This window comes from Oryzias latipes, chromosome 24 (genome assembly GCF_002234675.1).
Source record: "Oryzias latipes chromosome 24, ASM223467v1".
Classification (NCBI taxonomy): Eukaryota; Metazoa; Chordata; class Actinopteri; order Beloniformes; family Adrianichthyidae; genus Oryzias; species Oryzias latipes.
In genome coordinates this window covers 14,135,113-14,153,769 of record NC_019882.2, presented here as the reverse complement: position 1 = coordinate 14,153,769, position 18,657 = coordinate 14,135,113, and the positions used below count along the sequence as shown (strand labels likewise).

The 18,657-nt window shown below is 37.9% G+C and overlaps 1 protein-coding gene across 4 annotated transcripts in view; it reads left to right on the top strand.

Annotated features, from left to right (window-relative positions):
- Positions 1-17,741: 17,741 nt before the first annotated feature.
- Positions 17,742-18,657, top strand: part of eya4 (EYA transcriptional coactivator and phosphatase 4) — a 38,874-nt gene continuing 37,958 nt past the window's right edge. Inside the window, exon 1 of one of the 4 annotated variants that reach the window (XM_023953127.1) lies at positions 17,742-18,123. The gene's annotated coding sequence lies outside the window, so the exon portion shown is untranslated. The remainder of the gene's footprint in view (positions 18,124-18,657) is intronic. The other 3 variants (XR_002872892.1, XM_023953128.1, XM_023953126.1) reach the window with 3 other exon arrangements.

Genomic DNA, 18,657 nt, shown 5'->3' with positions numbered 1-18,657 from the left:
TTCGGGTTCCTGTTTGTTTTATTCTCTTGTGTGGGCCGCTTTCTGACCTCATCAGGCCTCTTATCAGTCTTCTCCTTCAGAAAAAGCAGAACCTGATTACGACAAAGCTCTGAGCAGATAAGTTCCTATGTTGTTTCAAGATGATAACAGTGGACGAGGCTGTCATTCACATAAACAAACGTTTGTCTTTAAAGAAGACTGAATATCTCCCTATTTAAACATTTAAAATTTGGTTTTATTGCATCACAAATGAAGCACAAATTTAAAAAAAATCAACGTTATTGTTTTGGGCAATCATTTCAAAAGTTTTTATGTTAAAGTAAATTAAAATTGTCAAGATTTTGTGACGAAATACAAACAAAAATATTACAAGCCAATCAGAATAGAGCCCTTTAGTTTTTATATAGTACAAAAAAAACTGTGCTTAGAGTTTCAGTCCCACCCAGACCCGTTGTTTTAATTTGCCCGGGTTATGACCGCTGTGTTTACATGACACGGACAGTTATTTATGCAGTCTGACACAAGGCCTCTCTCGCACTTTTCCCTAAAAGAAGGATGCTACAAATATAGAGCCTTTATGTAATCTGATTACTCTCTGCCCTCTGCCTTGTTGTCACATGGCAGAAATGTTTTTACGCCAACTGTGCTTAAGTTTATAATGATAGTATGTCAAAAATTAACTAAGATCTTACACAATTTCAGAAACTATTCTATTGCAAAATAAAATACATTAAAAATGTTTCAATTGATAAATTACTTTTAGTATGGTCCTGCTGTTTTAAATCAATCTGCAAATCTTGCAAACAAATAACTCTTTTGCAGGATTGCAGGATTTCCTCAAATTGAAGAATTTCCATTGAGTTTTTTTAATGAAATTTGTCTATTTTCTTAAAAAAACATAAATTTTTCATTTAATTTGAATTTATATTTTTGTCTTGTAAGTCACTGAATTTTTGTTTGAGAAAAGCAAAAATGTTTTACCTTATAACATTCAAATGAACCTTTTCTTCTCCTGTACTATGGCGACTCATTTTATGGATTATATAGTTCAGATAGGTTTCATTAGAGCCTTATTTGTCACTGATAGCTCTTTTTCTTCAGCAGGGATTTGCTCGCTGACTTAATGCACTTGTTGCCTCATCGTCTCAAGAAAAGACACTGTCGCGTCTCCTCAAACAGTAACAGTAAGATTGAGTGCTGTTGTAATAAAAGAGTCCCGCTGGTGTCTCTTCGGGGACCCTCACCTAATACATCAGCAGCAGCATGGCAGGGGCCTCGCCACCACCTTAAAGGGACCACCGTGAAGAAAATAAACTTGGCCTCGTCTCTCCCAAGGACAGAGAGAAGAAGAAAGAAAAAGAAGGGAGGGAGGGATTTGTTTGAGAGCACGGCTGGGATTCCCATACTTGCTAATTGTTTTGTTGGATGTCTGCCCAAACTGTGATGTGAACAAAGTACTCTAAACTGAGGGGAGGACAGAAATCACATTTTGTTCCTGCTGATCCCATCATGTTTCACATCTGTATGATCCTTGTTGTTCTTTCACAACACCAACCTCATATTGGCACATTCATCATGAGCAGTGTTTCCTCCAAAAACCAAAGCGTGCAGTTTACATTCCAACACTGCTGTGTCAGTCAGCACAGATACAGTCCAGCAAATAGAAACAACAGCCTTTTCCCAATCACTGGGCTTCCAGTTTCTAACATCAATGACAATCCTAAAACAAAAGAAAAAAAACGGCAGGTAACTTCAATTTAAGCTCAAATCTGTTGGCTGCGTAATGGCCCAAATCATTATGCTTCCTTTACCATGCCAGTTCTTTTTGATATACTAGTACTAATTTTTTTCTGATTTTTAATCATTTACTTCTCATTTAAATCATTTTTAACCAAAGAACATAAGGCCAATTCTAAATCGAATTGTTCTATTTCAAAGGCTGTTGTTGTTATTTTAAATTATAATCATGAACATCTTCATTTTGGAAGTCCAATCCCAAGATTGGCTGATCCATTTGCAATGTGTTAGTAAACGAAAAACTGTCAATTATATTTTGTTCAAACTCTTATTTCTACGAAAATGAAAATAAGATTCATAAACATGTCTAAGTGTTTGCTTTAAAATAATGAATGTGGGGTTGAGACAAAAAAGGAAAGAAAAGGTAGATGTGGTTCTCAGGGGATCCAGAAGCTTTAGTGTTTGACTCCTTATCCATTGTTGTAGTTCTTGCTTAGTTTGCCTTCAGATTTGACTTATGCCTGTTGTCTCTGCTCCTCAAACATCGCCATCTACTGGAGAAATAGTCACTTGGTTAAACCAGACAACTTTTTTCTCATCGATTCTTAGTGTGACAAAGAAATGTCTTTCTGCTGAACTTTGACTGCAAGTTTTATATTTTTGTATTTGTATAAAAAGGTTGTGTTTTATGCACTCAAAAAACTTTACACTGTGCAAAATTTAAGTAAAAACCGTTTCAGGTGTCATGTGTCCAGTTGTTTTTTTTAGGGACTATAATGTTCTGAACAGGGCGGCCGTGATGCAGCAGTAGGGCGGTCTGATTGGAAGATTGCAGGTTCGATTACCGCCTTGCCTGCCCATGTGTGGAAGTGTCCTTGGGCAAGACACTGAAGGTTGGCAAAAGAAGACGCCAGTGTTCTGCTGTGAGCTGCCATCATTGTCTGATAGAGTGAATGGGACTGTGACTGTAAGGTGCTTTGTACTTTTGAGGAAGGTAGAAAAGTGCTGTACAAGTGGAGCCTACGCCATTTACCATTAAGACGTATAGTCCTTAACACACTTTCATATAAGGATAAGAGGATTTTTGGATTGTAAATTTTCTGAAACAGATTAGATATATTTAAGAAATTGCTGAACACTGTAAAATTCCCCTATTCTAATGTAAATGGAGTGTACAATTCAAAATAAAAGCAATTAATATTGAAAGATCCTGTATGATTTATTTTCAAACAATCAAAGTGTGTAAAGTGTAACTTTACTTTATTTTTCCAATATCTTTATCTGCAGTTCTTACAGGTAAGAAGAAAATAAGGTGAAGAAACCAAATAGGGAGGCAGAAAACACAGCTGGCTAGAAAATTCAAATTGAAAACTAGTTGTTGTTTTTTTGTTTTGCTTCTGAACTTGATTTTAGTTACAATTATATGCAATGCAGAATTGTTTCTAATGTGAGATAAATAAATGAATGAAAATTCATAAAACGTTGTAGTGCAGTTAAGTTATTTATAAATATTTGTTGACTTGCCTTTTTAGTTGGGGGGAGGGGGTCAGAAACCAGTAGATGGCAGCAAAAGGGGGGGGGGGGTCTCAGAAACCAGTAGATGGCAGCAAAGGGGGGGGGGGGGGGACCAGAAACCAGTAGATGGCAGCAAAGGAGGGGGGGGGGGGGACCAGAAACCAGTAGATGGCAGCAGAAGAACGTTTTTAGAAAAACATTAAATCCAAGTGGAAAAAAAATGGAAAAGAAAAGAGCATCTTCTGAAGAGTTACAGGAGATTCAATTTGATTTAACTGATCATGAAATTCATCCACATATACATCAATACACATTAAATACATATAGAAGACAATTTTTTACAATGGCTGATAGGCTTTAGTTTGTTTGTTTGCTTTCCAAAATACATGCAATTCCAAAAAATGTCACAAATATGCAAAGTCTTAAAGCATCTGAGCTCCACAAAAGAAACAGAAAATGAAGTGAAAAGTTTTAGCTTTAGTCAAAACAGTGAATTATTCAACTGAAAATAAAGCAAAAGATGCACAGACAGTAAATTGAAAACAAGAACAAAATATGACGAAACAATCAGCCTGAAATGGTTTCCACAGCTGTGCTGACCTTCTTAGCAGATCGTGTGTTCAGTCAATTGGAAAGATTAAAAGTTGTCAGATTTTTTTTCTCTCTCTTTTTTTTCCATTTGAATTATTAAACACTGAATTCTATTCAGACCTGCATTGTTTTTTTTGAGGAAAAAACACCTGCTGCTGCTGCAGCTCAGTAATTCAGGGTTAGATAAGTGCTATGCATCCCTGCCGTTCTAAATTATGTAAAACTCCATGTTGATGTTGCTTTTAAAAGCCTGCCAGATAAGTCAACATGACCAAAGCTGGACGGCAGCTGTCTTTGGTGTCAAATCCTATCAGATGGCATCACAAACTGGCACAACAGCTACCAGAGCAGAGGAGATGCCAAAGATAGCTGGGGCCTGCCCAGTTCCTCAATGGCATGTACACAGCCATGCATATGTGTGTGTACATGCGGGCATCACATTGTGAGTATTTAAAGAAGCACAGCAGGTGTCTGCCATCGGACTCGTGCCCTTGACGTCAGCTCTGATCGGGCATCTGTTTGTCTTTAATTCTTCATCACACCCATTCAGCTTGATTTTTTTTAAAGGACACTTCTAAATCCTCCAGACTCTTCCTTACTTTTATTTATTTGTTGCATAAAGTTGTTTTTTTTATTTCCTCTGTAAAAAACAAAACAAAAAAACAAACATCTGCTTGTGTTTCTTTTACAGAAATGTCATAAAACTATCATTTTAGTCAGATTAATTGTTAAACATCCAACAGATTTTGCCTTATTGCTTAAAACGATTTAACATAAAGTAATATATTACAAATTTGTAGGTTTATCAAAAATGAGGGAACAGCGAGAGTCTTTTCTAAAACACAAACATAAATTTCTGTCACTGAGAATCATCAACAGATATGTTCTTTGGGGACAACATGTGTCTGAATATAAACATGTAAAGAGTTTTTGAAAGTTAGCAACATTAACTCATTCACAGCAGGGCTAATAAATAGAAACGTTTGTTTACATTTTTATCTTCATATCAAAGACCTGACCCTGTTTTTAGTAGATAATTTTTGGATGAATGTTTTAGAATTTATATGAAAAAGTGAAATGTAAGATAAGATAAGATAAGATAAGATAAGATAAGATAAGATAAGATAAGATAAGATAAGATAAGATAAGATAAGATAAGATAAGATAAGATAAGATAAGATAAGATAAGATAAGATAAGAAAAAAATGCTGCATGATGCAAATAAGATGACTTACTTCTGGCTCCAACTAAATTTTGTCAATCCAGTCACCATTTTTGTGCGATGCGGACGCCGCAATGTTGGATCCAGATGTTGTCATTAAGCAGTGATTGGTCCGAGTGGGTCTGATTTTACATCTCCATAGGCCACACCGTCCCACCTAAACAGGGGAATCTGTCAATCAAACGCTTTAAATGTTTTGACACGAGACCACTTTAATTTTAGTGAGGAATCTGATTGACCACTTCATAACTTTGAATAACCTGCACCAAAGAAAAAACGTTATAAAAAAAGCAAGAACATTTCTAAAAAAAGGTAGCAGAGAAAGAATGACTGCGTAATGGCTGTTAATTTCTCGATGGGATTTTGGCTTCTTGGAGTCACACTTCCTGTTTGGAAAGGTTCACTTCTCTTTCTTCTTGTTTTGACTAAGGTAATTGATTAGGGTTTTTATTCATTGCGGGGCCAGAAGAGGGTACTGGAGGTCAGGCCTACAAACCCACGCACACACACACACATCTGGGATGTAAAAACAGTGTTACCAAAAGGAAGGGGTGCTTTTCTGAATGATGTTTTCCCAGGTGGGCTCAATTACTCCAATGTGGAGTGTGCCCGTGTGATCCTGTGCATGGATTAAAATGACCTGCGTGTTATTTTTAGAGGATTTAGGTCTACGACCATTACAGGCAGATATTTGCAGTCAAAAACTGTGGTGACCGAGTCCTTTGCAGCGTCACAGTGCCTGACCTACCCTTGCCACTTGGAAAAATACCACGGATGCAGCTTTGATACCCAAGCACTGTCTTGACGTTTATTTAACAAGCGGTTATTCATTCTTGATTAAAGCAGTCCTGGAGCAGGAGGGAGCAGGATGATGGGTCACTGCATAAGGCGAGCAGAACACAAGCTTTCACTGTTGAGTCATGAGTTTTATGAGAAGCTGTAGCTAATCCTGGCTGCTGGCGAATGTGTGTATTTGGGTAGAAAGCGGGGTGGTGTGTCGATGAGGGGGTACACGGTGGCTTCCAACAGACACCTGCTTTAGTGTTTACCCAGCCTGAAGCACAGACATTCACCGGTGCATGCAGCATGCGAACAGGCTCAATTGCTTTTCATTATGAGCTGAAATCATTCACAGGTGACTTTGTTTATTTGATCTCATCTGAGCCTCCGTCTCGTTCCATGCAGACTGGGATGTGTAAAAAAATAAAGAGAAATCACCTTCCTCTATTAATTCCAAACAACGTTTGTGGGTCTGTGGTGAAACAGAGGAAGAAGAGGGGGAAAAATTTGAATCAATCTGTGATTGCCCTGATGGCTTTCTCAAAGTTACGTTTTGAGACTGCATGCTGCTAAAACGGGAATACCCTGGAACGGGGAGCACACATGGGTTCAATCATTACCCATGGAATTCTGCGAAAAACGTAAAGTCGGCAATAAGGAAAATATTCCTCTAATCTGAGGTCTTCCTCATGCTGGGTGTGAAGGAAATTTAGAGGGTCCCCCGTTTAATTGGGTCCAGATTCGACCACCCCACTGAAACCCCAGAGCAGGACAGATTTTTATTGGCTTATTTTGTTGAAAAGGAGGACTGTTTTGGTTGTACGTGAATAAATGTCTGATTTTGCTGTAGACATTCCTGCAAACCAGATTGGACAGTCCTAGTGTTATAGGAAGCAGATGGGAAGGACCAAGGAAAGAAAACAGTCAGTCCTACTGAGAGAAAACACTTCGTAGAGACTCTTTTTTTTTTAAAGTTTGGATATTACCTTAATTTTTGTCTCAAAACTTGTCTGTTATGTGAAAAAATGCTCAATCTGTAAAACTTTAAGGATGAACTTCTATCCGCATATTTGCAGCGCTCAGAAAAAACACAAAAGAACCATTCATTCACTCGTTAAATGACTCTAACTCTCCTTTTTTACCCTTTTCCTTTCTCTTCATGCCATTTGTTCACCGTGGCACCAATGCCCTTCGAGAGTCAACTATCAGTTTTCTTCCCCTGCGCCCCCCCTTCGCTCCCTCCACCATGCATTTTTAATGGACGCACTCGTGCAACGGACAAATGATTTTTATTTTTGACAGGGGAGGGGGAGCTCTAGTTACATAGGGATGGGGAGTGAGTTAGCAACTGCGCACTCCAGCGAGAAAAAGGCCAAAAGCAGCAGCCACACAAGTGAAAAAGGGCATCAGGAATAATCCAGTAATGGATTATAAACCCAAAACATTTACAGTTTAAGAAAAAAACTGGAAGTACACAATGAGGTGGTTGATGAACTTACCTGTTGGATCCTGGTGGGCTGCAGGACGATGACAGAAGTAAGCTGTGCGCTACACTGGTCTTCATTAAACCAGGATTAAAGTCAGTCAAAATCCATTAACTCTGGTTTAAAACCATTTTAATCCCATTCATTTAGAATTGAAATTCACAGATAAAACGTGTGCGTGCCAGAGTGCGGCACTGGTCCCACTGGTCATTGGGATTAACTTTCCAACCTTTTGTGCTCTGACTTTTTAAGCAAAATATTTCAATTATTTACCTAGAGAGACACTTATAGTTAAATACAAATACTTTGACCTTATGTCAGATGTGAGTAAATTGAATTTATGTGTTGAAAACCTGGATTTGAAGGAGAACTGCATTTGTTAATCTGTAAATGTGGACAGTACCTTCTTTTGGAAAATGTTGGACAGAAAAATGTGTTCAGGAGGTTCTTCAGGTGAGATGTTTTCAAGACCCACTCTGTTCATCTTTCGATGTATTTTCTCATTCAATTATGATTTTCATTTTTAGTCAAAATCAAAAAGCCTGCACCAGAATGGGAGCTTGTGCATTTTCCACATCACAAATGCGCTTTTTCAAACTGCATTTTTTTCATCTGCTCCTGATTCACAATGATTCAAACAAATGAATACTCAGAAACCCCATTTTAAGACCAATTTTCTTTATATATGCCCTTATATATGCCCTCCAACATGAAAAAAATGCCACAAGAACCTGTCAAAAATACCAAAAAAATTTACTTCATTAAGTGGGCCTTTAACTGTTGGTTCTTTCAAGACAAAACTGTTGTTCAAATTTGTTTTCGTTTTAAACTTACACCACTGTGCCATAGATTGGATCTTTAATTTCTCCAATTGAATGACAAATGATGAAAAAAATTTAAATAACCAATTTTTATTTTTAAATAAAAATTTTAACCCTTTATTAGCAGAACTCCGATCTGTTTAGAAGTAAAACAAACAGAAGTAAAAGAAAAACAATTTTTTATGTTTTTTCTCCAAAGAAAGAGGCAATGATTAGGAAGGAGAAAATGTTGGGCAGGTTAGTTGAAAGAGCGTTCTCAGAAGTGACCACAGCATTCCCTCCTTACACTTCAGCAGACCACTTTCTCTTTGTGTATGTGTGTGTGTGTTTGTGCAAAAGCCTGAGGTTTAAAGTTTGAAGCCAAACTGGAGCGGAGTTTCCATCCTGCAGCCAGAAACAACAGTTTCAAACCCAGACGCACACGTTCACATACTCCAAAAGAATTCTCTCCGGTTATTAAATTACCTAATTACTTATTAAACGATTCTATCGCAGATGATAAAGATAGGATAAAAAATGACCTTCATTTGGTGAAAGTGTGAGTATGCAGTGATTGCTGCAGAGCAAATGTTTGCTCTAGTTAGTGTGCAGGTGAGTATGAAGATTTATTCCTATGGCTAAAAGTGAGTGCATGTAATGTATGTGCACCATTTTTCAATCTAACATGATTCTTGCCTGTTTTTTTAACCTTTTTTTTTTTTTTTTTTTAAATGGCATTGTTAATTGTGGTGGATTTGTTTCTGTGTGTATAAAAATGGAAAATAAACTAGAAATGTACTTTTCTTTAAAATACTTCAATGTGCTAATTCTAACAGAAAACTACAAGTTTTTATTTTTACAACAAAAATAAAAAGGGTGCACATGAGGAGCCCGTTGTGACCAATTTATTTAAATAAATTCAAATTTTGTAAAGCTAGTATGAAAGAATCATTCAGCAAAGACAAACTGACTGAAATGTGATTAATTAAAATCTGATTTAGGTGAAACTGGACAAAAAAGGAAAAAAAAATTGGAAGAAAAAATATCCATATGTATGTATTTTCTGTACTACAAAATAACAGTTACTCCAGTTATGTAAAAAAGGCAAGAAGACCTTTCACTTTTAATTTAGTTATGCTCAGAAATGCAAATTATCTGCTTTTGCTTTTTTCCAAATCATCATTTTTTTCCCCACACGTATTACTCGTGGAGTTATAATTTTGTCCTGAAAGCTCTTGATTTCATTTTTTTGATGCAACAATCACTAAAAATACTCTACATAAAGCTGTTATCAAAAGCTCTACCTATCTAAATAAATAATGTGCAATAAAACGGTGAACCCATTTTCTAGGTGAGTGAAACCAGTCATCAAGAGTGAACGATCATCCTTATGCACAAACTGATGCTGAAAATGACCACAGAGCCGTGCAATTACTGTCTCTGTGTCAACAATGGATCAACTGGCTCAGTAATGTGGAAGTTGTTGCACATAGTGATGAACACGGAGAACAAGGCAACTGTGCTGCAGGGATCAGCAGCTGCTGGATGCAACAGATGGCACAGGTACAGTACGGTCTCACGCTCCAATGATCCTCCTGCTTAAAATTCAACACTTTTGCACACCCGGGCTAAGGCATGAACAAAATAGGAGATGTACTAACTATTCTAAATGCATTTTTTATCTCCTGTCGCTCCTTCCATCTCACAATGTCTGCCCCCCCCCCATCGCCAGCTCCATTCAGCCTGAGCTTGTTATTTGAATGCGGAGCGGACCACCTCAGGGAGGAACAGGGGGAGATCACGTTTCACCTAAAAATGTGGAGAGCCTACAAAGGAGCCATGAGACATCGGGGTGAGCCCGAATGGGCAGCAGAGAGAGGGGAGGAAACAGGAGAGCACATGAAAGAGTGCATTAGAGAGGGGGAGGGAAAGATTGATTGTGATGGAGAGATGAGGGGGAAGCGGGAAAAAGAAAGCGTAAGACGGGGTAACAATGTCTTTCTGACAACAGAGTTCTTTGCTCTGAACAATGAGCGCATCATTCAACCAAAACTGTAATCATACATCTAAATTATGTCAAACATTTAATTTTATGTGTATATTTTATTTTTAAACAAAGAAGGTTCACTTATATAGCCATCATATAGGCTAATATGTGCTAAAAAATAGTAATGTTGTTTTAAAAAAAAAAAAAGAAGATTTTTTTTAAAGTGATTTTAGAGCAAAAAAGGTAGTTATGATTAGATTGGTTACTTTTAGAACATTTGTTTCCAGAGACAATGTTTTTCTTTTTTTTAACAAATTTTATTGATAAAATCACTGTCAATTGTGTCTTTTTTAGGTTATTGTTTTGATAATTTGGAAGTTTTTTTACAATTTTCTTGCACTTTCATTTTACAAGTTTAACCTCGACGATCCAAAACAAACAACAGAAGGAAGCTATAAAATTTTTAACAGGTTTAAATACAGTTTAGACTTTTTTATATAATTTAAAGTGCTGTTCGATGCCTGAATTTATATCCAGCTATGAAGAAAAAAAAACATTTATGTTTTGCCAAAGTGGTTTGGTGAATATTTGCATCAATAGGCATCGCGGGTTAAATGTAACTGTAAAAGATAAAGTTCATCCTTTGGTTGTGTACAGTTCTGAGCAGATGCTTTCCCTCCCAAACTGCTGTTTCACATAAAAATCAAGTGGGGGCGCTGTGATTCAGAGCTTCCAGCAGTAATGGTATATCTTGCTCTTCCTGTTGCCTTCATTGACATTTAATGATAATTATAACTTGGGTCACGTCAGGGGCAGATGCACACACACAGGCTCGCTGACCACATGCACACCACGCCTGGTTAAAAAACATGAAGACATTAGCAGTAACTCGATGAGTATTGATCTACTCTCAGGGGGGCTCGGAGAGTGAGAGAACACCACACAGCACTTTATCACAGCACTTGACCATGGAGGGCGACCGGTGTGACAATCAGATCTGCCCCCTTTTTACATACTTTCAGGCTTTAAAATCCTCTTTTTCTGTCACTGAAATATGTTTGATCATTTTCTTCCACCCTTTCCTCCATGTCCCAGCATGCTCTTGTGAGGTCCTGACAACTTCAATCCACATTCTCAGCCTTACACAGACCAGACTGAGCGGCAATCAGGTCCGTGTGTGATAAGTGTGTGTGTGTGTGTGTGTGTGTGTGTGTGTGTGTGTGTGTGTGTGTGTGTGTGTGTGTGTGTGTGTGTGTGTGTGTGTGTGTGTGTGTGTGTGTGTGTGTGTGTGTGTGTGTGACAGACCAGTGGGGATTTCACGGCTATGATTGCTGAGGACATGTGCTGTTCAAATTCTTCAACGATTGCCTCCAAACGAAACGCAAATGCCAAACAAAACAATAAAGTCTTCAAGAGGGAGAGAAATGACAGCATCCCATGCTCCGAGCGCTGTTTCTTGAAGATGTCCAGACCACAAGAACACGAGTAAGAAGTGACCAAAAGGGACTTTAAAACAAGAAGCAGATGTTGAAAACAAGCACTTAGAAATGCACGTGTGTTTGGAAATTTATCTCTGTAACACAGCATATTGACTGGTCAGTTTTTTTATTTTGGGTCAGGCTTTTGCTTATGTTAATGCACAGCACCTTCCACAGCAACACATGACTTGATCTAAAGAGGTTTATTAGCCTTGACCTCTTTGGTGCACTCCAAAAATTAACATTTTTGATGTGAAACGGCTAAAACCCGTTCAAATTTAAGATCGTACCATTTTTGCTTGCAAGAAATGATCTTTCCATAATAATAATTCTTCTCTGCCTTCAAACATGTTCACAAGTATGTGACTAAACATCCAAATGAACCTAAATCTCAATAGAAATGGTCACACAGGCACAGAGCTGTGACGGAAAAAAAGTTCAGGAAAACACCTTTGCAACTGTTCAGCGCAGAGGTGTAACTTGACGTTTTTGGCCACTGACCTCAACGTGACTCAATCTATACATCATGGAGATGTGTGCAATGACCACAAAATATCAGAACACCTCTGAGAAGCTCTGCTACAACGGCTTTTTTTGTGCAAAAGGACTGCAAACTTAGCAAAATGTCTACAAATCAAGCATTAGATCTCAGATTTTGTAAAGTATGTATAAGTGCAGTTCAGTAAAGGCTAATAACGGAAAAGCTGGTTTTACACTTTTAACTAAACAGAGTTTAAGTTTCATAACATAAGCTCTTTTGCTTTCATGAGTTTAAGGATTTTTTTCAAAGTAAGACAAAATTACTTTTTTACAGAGTTCCAACTGATACACGCAAAGTTTATTCCTAAAATATCACTTCTAATGCCAATAAAAAGCAGATTTCCATCTTACAAATGTATCCATTCCATTCATTCATTTTTCAAACCTGCTTTTAGCCCTTTCAGGATTGCTGGAGCCTATCCCAGTCACTGTTGGGCAAAGGCAGGGTAGACCCTGAACAGTTTGCCAGCCCATTGCAGGGTCACACAACCACACACACTCACTTTTACTCTTGAGGACAATTTGAAGGAAACAACTGACCTATAATACACATTTTAGCATGTTGGAGGACACTGGAGTGCCTCGAGAAAACCCACACATGCTTTAATAACCAAGCAAACTACTCACAGAAAGGACCCTGCCTGGGTTCCAACGGGGGCCTTCTTGTAGATTAAGGCACCAACTTTTTTTCTTCCTATCTTCTCTTTTACTCTCCTCAGTTGGATTTCTTTACATCAAATCGGTTCACTATTCCAGATTCTGATACATTTTTCATTCAGATTAGTCATTTCCAGAGTCCTCACCTCTCAGCTGTTCTGTGTGATTCATTACTGCAAGTCTAACAAAAAGTTTCTACAATTCTGACTTCCTCACAAACACTCACTGATTGTTTTCTTCCTTCCTGTACAGTGACAAAAAGAAATGCACCACTGTTAAATGTGATTGATTCTTTTAGGGCTGTTACCAGATAAAACGCAGTCCATTTTTGTGAAAAACAAAACGAAACTCTTTGATTTTTTTTTTTACTAATTCGATTATTTCATTCGCAGGGAGGATAAATGGCGGACTAAGTAAAATAGCAGCTTCCCAATCAATTGATTGATCTGCCAAACAATAAAAAGCAGTCAAAAAAATTGTGTGTGAATTTCACATTTAAAAAATGTTAAATGATCAACAATGTTGTTTCTTCATATTCTGAAGGTATTAACCAACCTTTTCACGTTAAATTGACTTAACATAAATTATATGAGGAATCTATTTAAGCAGATTGGTAATTGATATTGAAAAACTGTAATAATAACATCCAGGGGAGCCCAAGCTGAATGAAACATACGTTTGCTTCTCTACTTCCTCTTCCAGCTCCGACCTTCCTGTTTCTAATCATTTTTCACTTTCATTTGGCCTCTGTTTGTTTTTCTCCATTTTTTTCATTAGTTGAGAAAACATAGCTTACATTCCAATTGTAATACCAGTGAGATTCAGCCTCAGCGTTATGGCGGCGGCTCGTGCATGACAGTCCCTGGACTAAATCACCATTGGGCTACGTGTGCAGAAAGAAAGAAAGTTCAGCTGCAGAACTGCTGTCAGTCCAATAAAGTTCAAATGGAGGATGTATTTTTTTTAAAGTCTATTTATTTATCTTCCATGTAAGGCTTTTATAATCTTAGAAGTTGCTTAGATGAACAGCAATCACAGGTATCTCTACTTTTTATTCTTTATAACTAAAAAAGTAACTTGTAAATTTACTTCAAAAAGTAAATGTAACTATTTAAGTGTTTGGTGTTCTCTTTGAATCAAATAAGTATTTGAAAATATTTGGAAAAGTAGTTAGATGTTTGCTAAGTTATCTAAACAGTGCAAAAACTTTGACAGTTGAGTAAACAGACAAATCTATGTAGTTTATGTAAAGTATTTGAAAATATATTCGTTTTTATTCTTTGAATTGTGTCTCATATTTCATTAAAATCCTTCAGAAATGTTGAATAAAGCCAACATTTAAAACAAACTAATTTTTTTCACTCTAATTTGTGTTTGTTTTTTTGGTATCCAAAATATTTTAGGTATTAATTTGACCCCTCTACGGAAGTAAGGGAGCATTTTGAAACAACCCCATTTTAATGTCCTTCCTCCGCCGTACTTTGATAACAGGAAGATAATGTTCTCACGATGTGCAAAACAATGCTTCTCCATTAAAGAGTCACACCGCTTGGCCTGTGTACACTGTCCTCCACCATCAGTGATTTGGTGCAGGGATTAACCAGTGAGCTCTCTGTATCTGTAACTGACCAAATGTTTCACACTGCAAGCTCACTTACATAACTTTTCCTTCTCAACTCTCCCAGGCCCTGGTAATTGTTACAACTGGGAATTGTGGTCCAGAAGTCAATCTACGTGTGACTGTTTCTACACTTAAATATCATATCCATAACCATAAAACATTCAATGCACATAAAACCAACTGGTCCAGATCTGGCTACAGTAGCCTCCCCAGGGTGGGGCAGTAAAACCGTCCCGAGCCACCAATAAGGTGGAGGGAGCTGGAAGAAACGCCGGACAAGAGTCTGGGAGTCAAATTGTGCAAGAGCTTATGGTAAACTAATTTTGTTGGCTTGCTATCCCGCCACAACGAACACAAAGTATAACACACATGCTTTCACACACTGCCTTGCTCTTTCCATCTTCTGTCTGCATTGCTCTCACATGCACTCCATCATCATCTCTGCAAGGAAGAAATCTGCTCCGTCATCCGTCCTGAGGGATGGAAAGCTCGGAAGGAATTCAACAAGAAACAGTTTGGGACCAGGGTCCTTTTGCATGAAAAATAATTAGATGCATTTGTCTGGGAATAAAGGTTTCTGCTTGAGCAGACAGTAAATTCATTACGTTTTAATTCTATTTACAAAGCGTGTCCTGTGTTTTCATTGTTGCAAGTGTAACCCAAGCAGCAGCTTCACAACAGGAATTTATGATGTGTTAAATTTCTCCTTTGTTCCCCTGGCTGGCAGCGCGCTCTGACAATTACAGCAGGCGGCGACCTGCAGAGAGCTCATTACTGACCCAAGTGATGATGTCTTCAACAAGGTTTTTGTGGCTAAACATGTGATTGATGCTTCCAAGAGGCTGACAGTTCAAAGCAATCCAAACCAGGCAAATGGAGCTTAAAAAGCTTTGTGCTACTGAAACCAGCCCAAAGCTTTTGGCAAACCGATTTGGGATGGAGGGGTCGGCGTGGGCACAGGAAGGGGAGCCGTTTGGGTTAACTGTAGTAATAATCATAAATTACCCTTGAAATGCTGCCATGTCACATGCCACACCGTGCCACTAATGACCAGGCCCATCTTTCACCGAGTATTTTTGTCTGCCTGCACTGACACTCGGCTTCTGAAATCATCCTCTCATTTTACGTCGTCAGCACCTCGCTCCGGCCCGAGCACAAGTTCTTCACATATCTATAAATACCAGCCAGCTAAATGGCATTTTCTCCCACCCACCCCCTCTGCTTGGCAGGGACCAGGAGCTCTGTGACTTGGCAAACAGGCTTGCCGGTCTGTGCTGTTTAACATCTTGGGGCCCCTACCCCCACATCAGTGTCCCCTCTGGAGAACAGCTGGACTGAATAATGGATCCATCTGCCATCAAAATCCAGAGAACTTGGACTTAAAGTCACTTTTTAAAAAGACTTCCGGCGTATTTTTTCTCTTTTAAAAAAAATCAACAACATTTTTTTTGGTTGAAGGAAGCAGTTAGGCTGTAGGCGTGGCCAAAAGCATCCACATGCATCGTGGCTTGTCGGCTCATTCACACGCTCACACTCTGAGGGAGAAATGCACCAACACCTGTACATGCTTCCTCTGAGCAGAATGTTCTGCCAGGTTTTTAAAGCTCGCTGACATGACTGCAGGTCAGCCACAGATTCCTGCTATTTTTGGGCTGCGTCACAGCTTGAGGTTTTAATTTATTTTGCCAGACTGTGTCAATGGCTTGGCAGACGGATTCAGGACCAGGACAGCAGGAAGACCTCCTGCTTTTTTGAGCAATAATTTGATGCAGGCAGAAACTCTGACCTTATCTGAAAATTCTTGAGAGTAAAACACAAACAAATGACATTTCTTGTCCTAATTGTAGTGATGAGCCACCACCAATCAAAATTAAGCTTGAATAATGTGGTGGTTGATGTAGCTTAAGCTAAATTTGTTCAATATTTGGTTGTGGTAAATAAAAAAAAAACTTTAGGTCTTTTTGTTTGCTACATGAAGGAATATGAAGACTTAAGCTCAAACATTTTTAAAAATGTAATGTTAAACTTAAAGGAAATCCCTGCTCCTTCACAAGTTGTATTACTTAATATTATTTAACTATTTCATCGTGTCGTTTAAATGTACTTTCATTTTTTATTGTTAATGTACTCTTTGTTCCAAATGGTTGATCAAGCAAAAACAAGCACACAAAAAAAAAACTTTGAAAAGATTAGAAAATAAAGCAAATAGGTAATATATAAAATTCAATAAAAACACTTTCACTCCATATAATACAAATATTATAAATAGAGTTTGTTTGAATTCAACAAAAAGCTACAATAACATCAATAACATTTGTAAAACTGTGCTGTATCTGGATGGCAGTGCTCCTCTTAAGATGAAGCTTCAAACAGCAATAAATTAAGAATTTGCCTCATTTGAGGTTTTTTTTAAAACAAAATGTTCTTTAGCTTTTTTTTCTATAATGAAACCATGTGATTATAAATTCTATCCTGAGCAGATAAAGGAAGACTCTCGATAGGTTTTTATCGCTAAATAAGTAAACCAGATATGCATTTCTCTCTTTTCTAATGCTGACTTCTGTTTTTCTAGGATTGGGGGATGAATCTCACTGCTACTTAACATTATTCTGCTTATTACAGAAAAGGTTGTTGCATTTATTCAGACTTCTAATTCACTAAAGTTACTCTATTTATTTAATAATTACTCAATTTTCTATGATGCGTCCCTCTTAAGTCACAGTTAAAGGACAAGTACAACTATGTTGTCAGGAAGGAATATAAATATAGAAACAAATGATACATCGCATTTTGGGCATGAAAATTATGTTTCTAAAAGGAAAAGAATGAAGAGAAGAAGAAAATTTCAGAAGAAACATTCTCAGTTTTCCTGTTCTGTGATACAATTCTTTCAAATTTACCTCTTGGACATTAACATTTACTATTCTGTGGGATGTTTGTGTGGTCGGAAAAATCGCACAAATATCATTTATGTAGATAAACATAAATTCATGATGTAAGCAGGATTTCTATTAATGAACCCAATTATCCCACCCTGAGATAACATTTCCTTCCTTTACAACCACAGTAGATAATATATTAATGTCTTAAATTGGAAGACTTTGTTTTTTCTAATTTAAAAGTGAAAAGTTTTAGGTTTAAAGAAAAGTTTCAGAACTTTGTAGAAAATCTTGACAGTGGTTAAAGGTGTTGGTTTAGGGCTGGATATTTAAAGCTGCTGGACTAAACTATTAATAAGGAGTCACTCCGGTGACCACCCATCCCACCCCTCTCTGACTGAACTTCATTACTCTTGGGCATCTTGCCCATTGAGCCCGCATGGCAACTGAACGCATGCGCAGCTTCCCGACGCTGCCCACAGGCGCTCAGAACAGCTCCAACCAGGACTCAAAAATAATGTCGCTTACCGCGGAAGTGAGCTTTCCTGTCACCGAAACCGAGCCCTGGGAGTCGATTAGGAGTTTGTAATCGAACCGAAGCAAAGATTTGACAAGTTTTTTTTTTTTTTTTTGTTGTTGTTGTTTGTTTACTTTGCACTCCAGCCGGTCATGGGCAGCAGCGGCTGACGGGCTCCCATCGCGTCAGTGACAGCCTGCAGACAGCAGGGAGAGCTGTGCAGCGGCCGCAACGCATCTGATTATGAGCGCTTCCAAGAAGTGAGGGGAATCTGGGAGCCGATTTCTGACTGGAACGGAGACAACTTCAACACAGGTAGGTGATGTTTCCCCACATTTCTTTCCAACTTTTATTTTTCTTCACTTTCACTTGTTTTTTTTTTTCTCCTTCCAAACAAAGTTAAGACATTTTTTGAGGGGACACCTATAAAAAATAAAAAATAAAAAGATAAAAACAATGTTCCAGTTGCTATAATAACGTTTTAGATTTGTAGATTTTCAGAAAACAAAATTTGACATGAATAAAGTCAAAATTTAACATATATATTTTTAAGTTATCTTCAAATGAAGTATTTTCTGCAGTTTCACCTTACCTACTGGCTTTATTAAGCTCAAAAAACAAAAACAAACTTTCAATATTTATTTTTATTAATGCAAAATAAATTAAGTGAGTCCCCAATTATCCTTTTTGATATGCGCCTTTAATTTATGCATCTTCGCCCCCCACTCCTTTAGCTCTGTCTCCATCCCGCCGTCTGCCCGCCGATTTCTTCTCCCCATCATCCTCATCCTCAACATCCCACGTGGAGTTTGTGTTTATATTTGATATAGGGAATGGGAATCCGGCTCG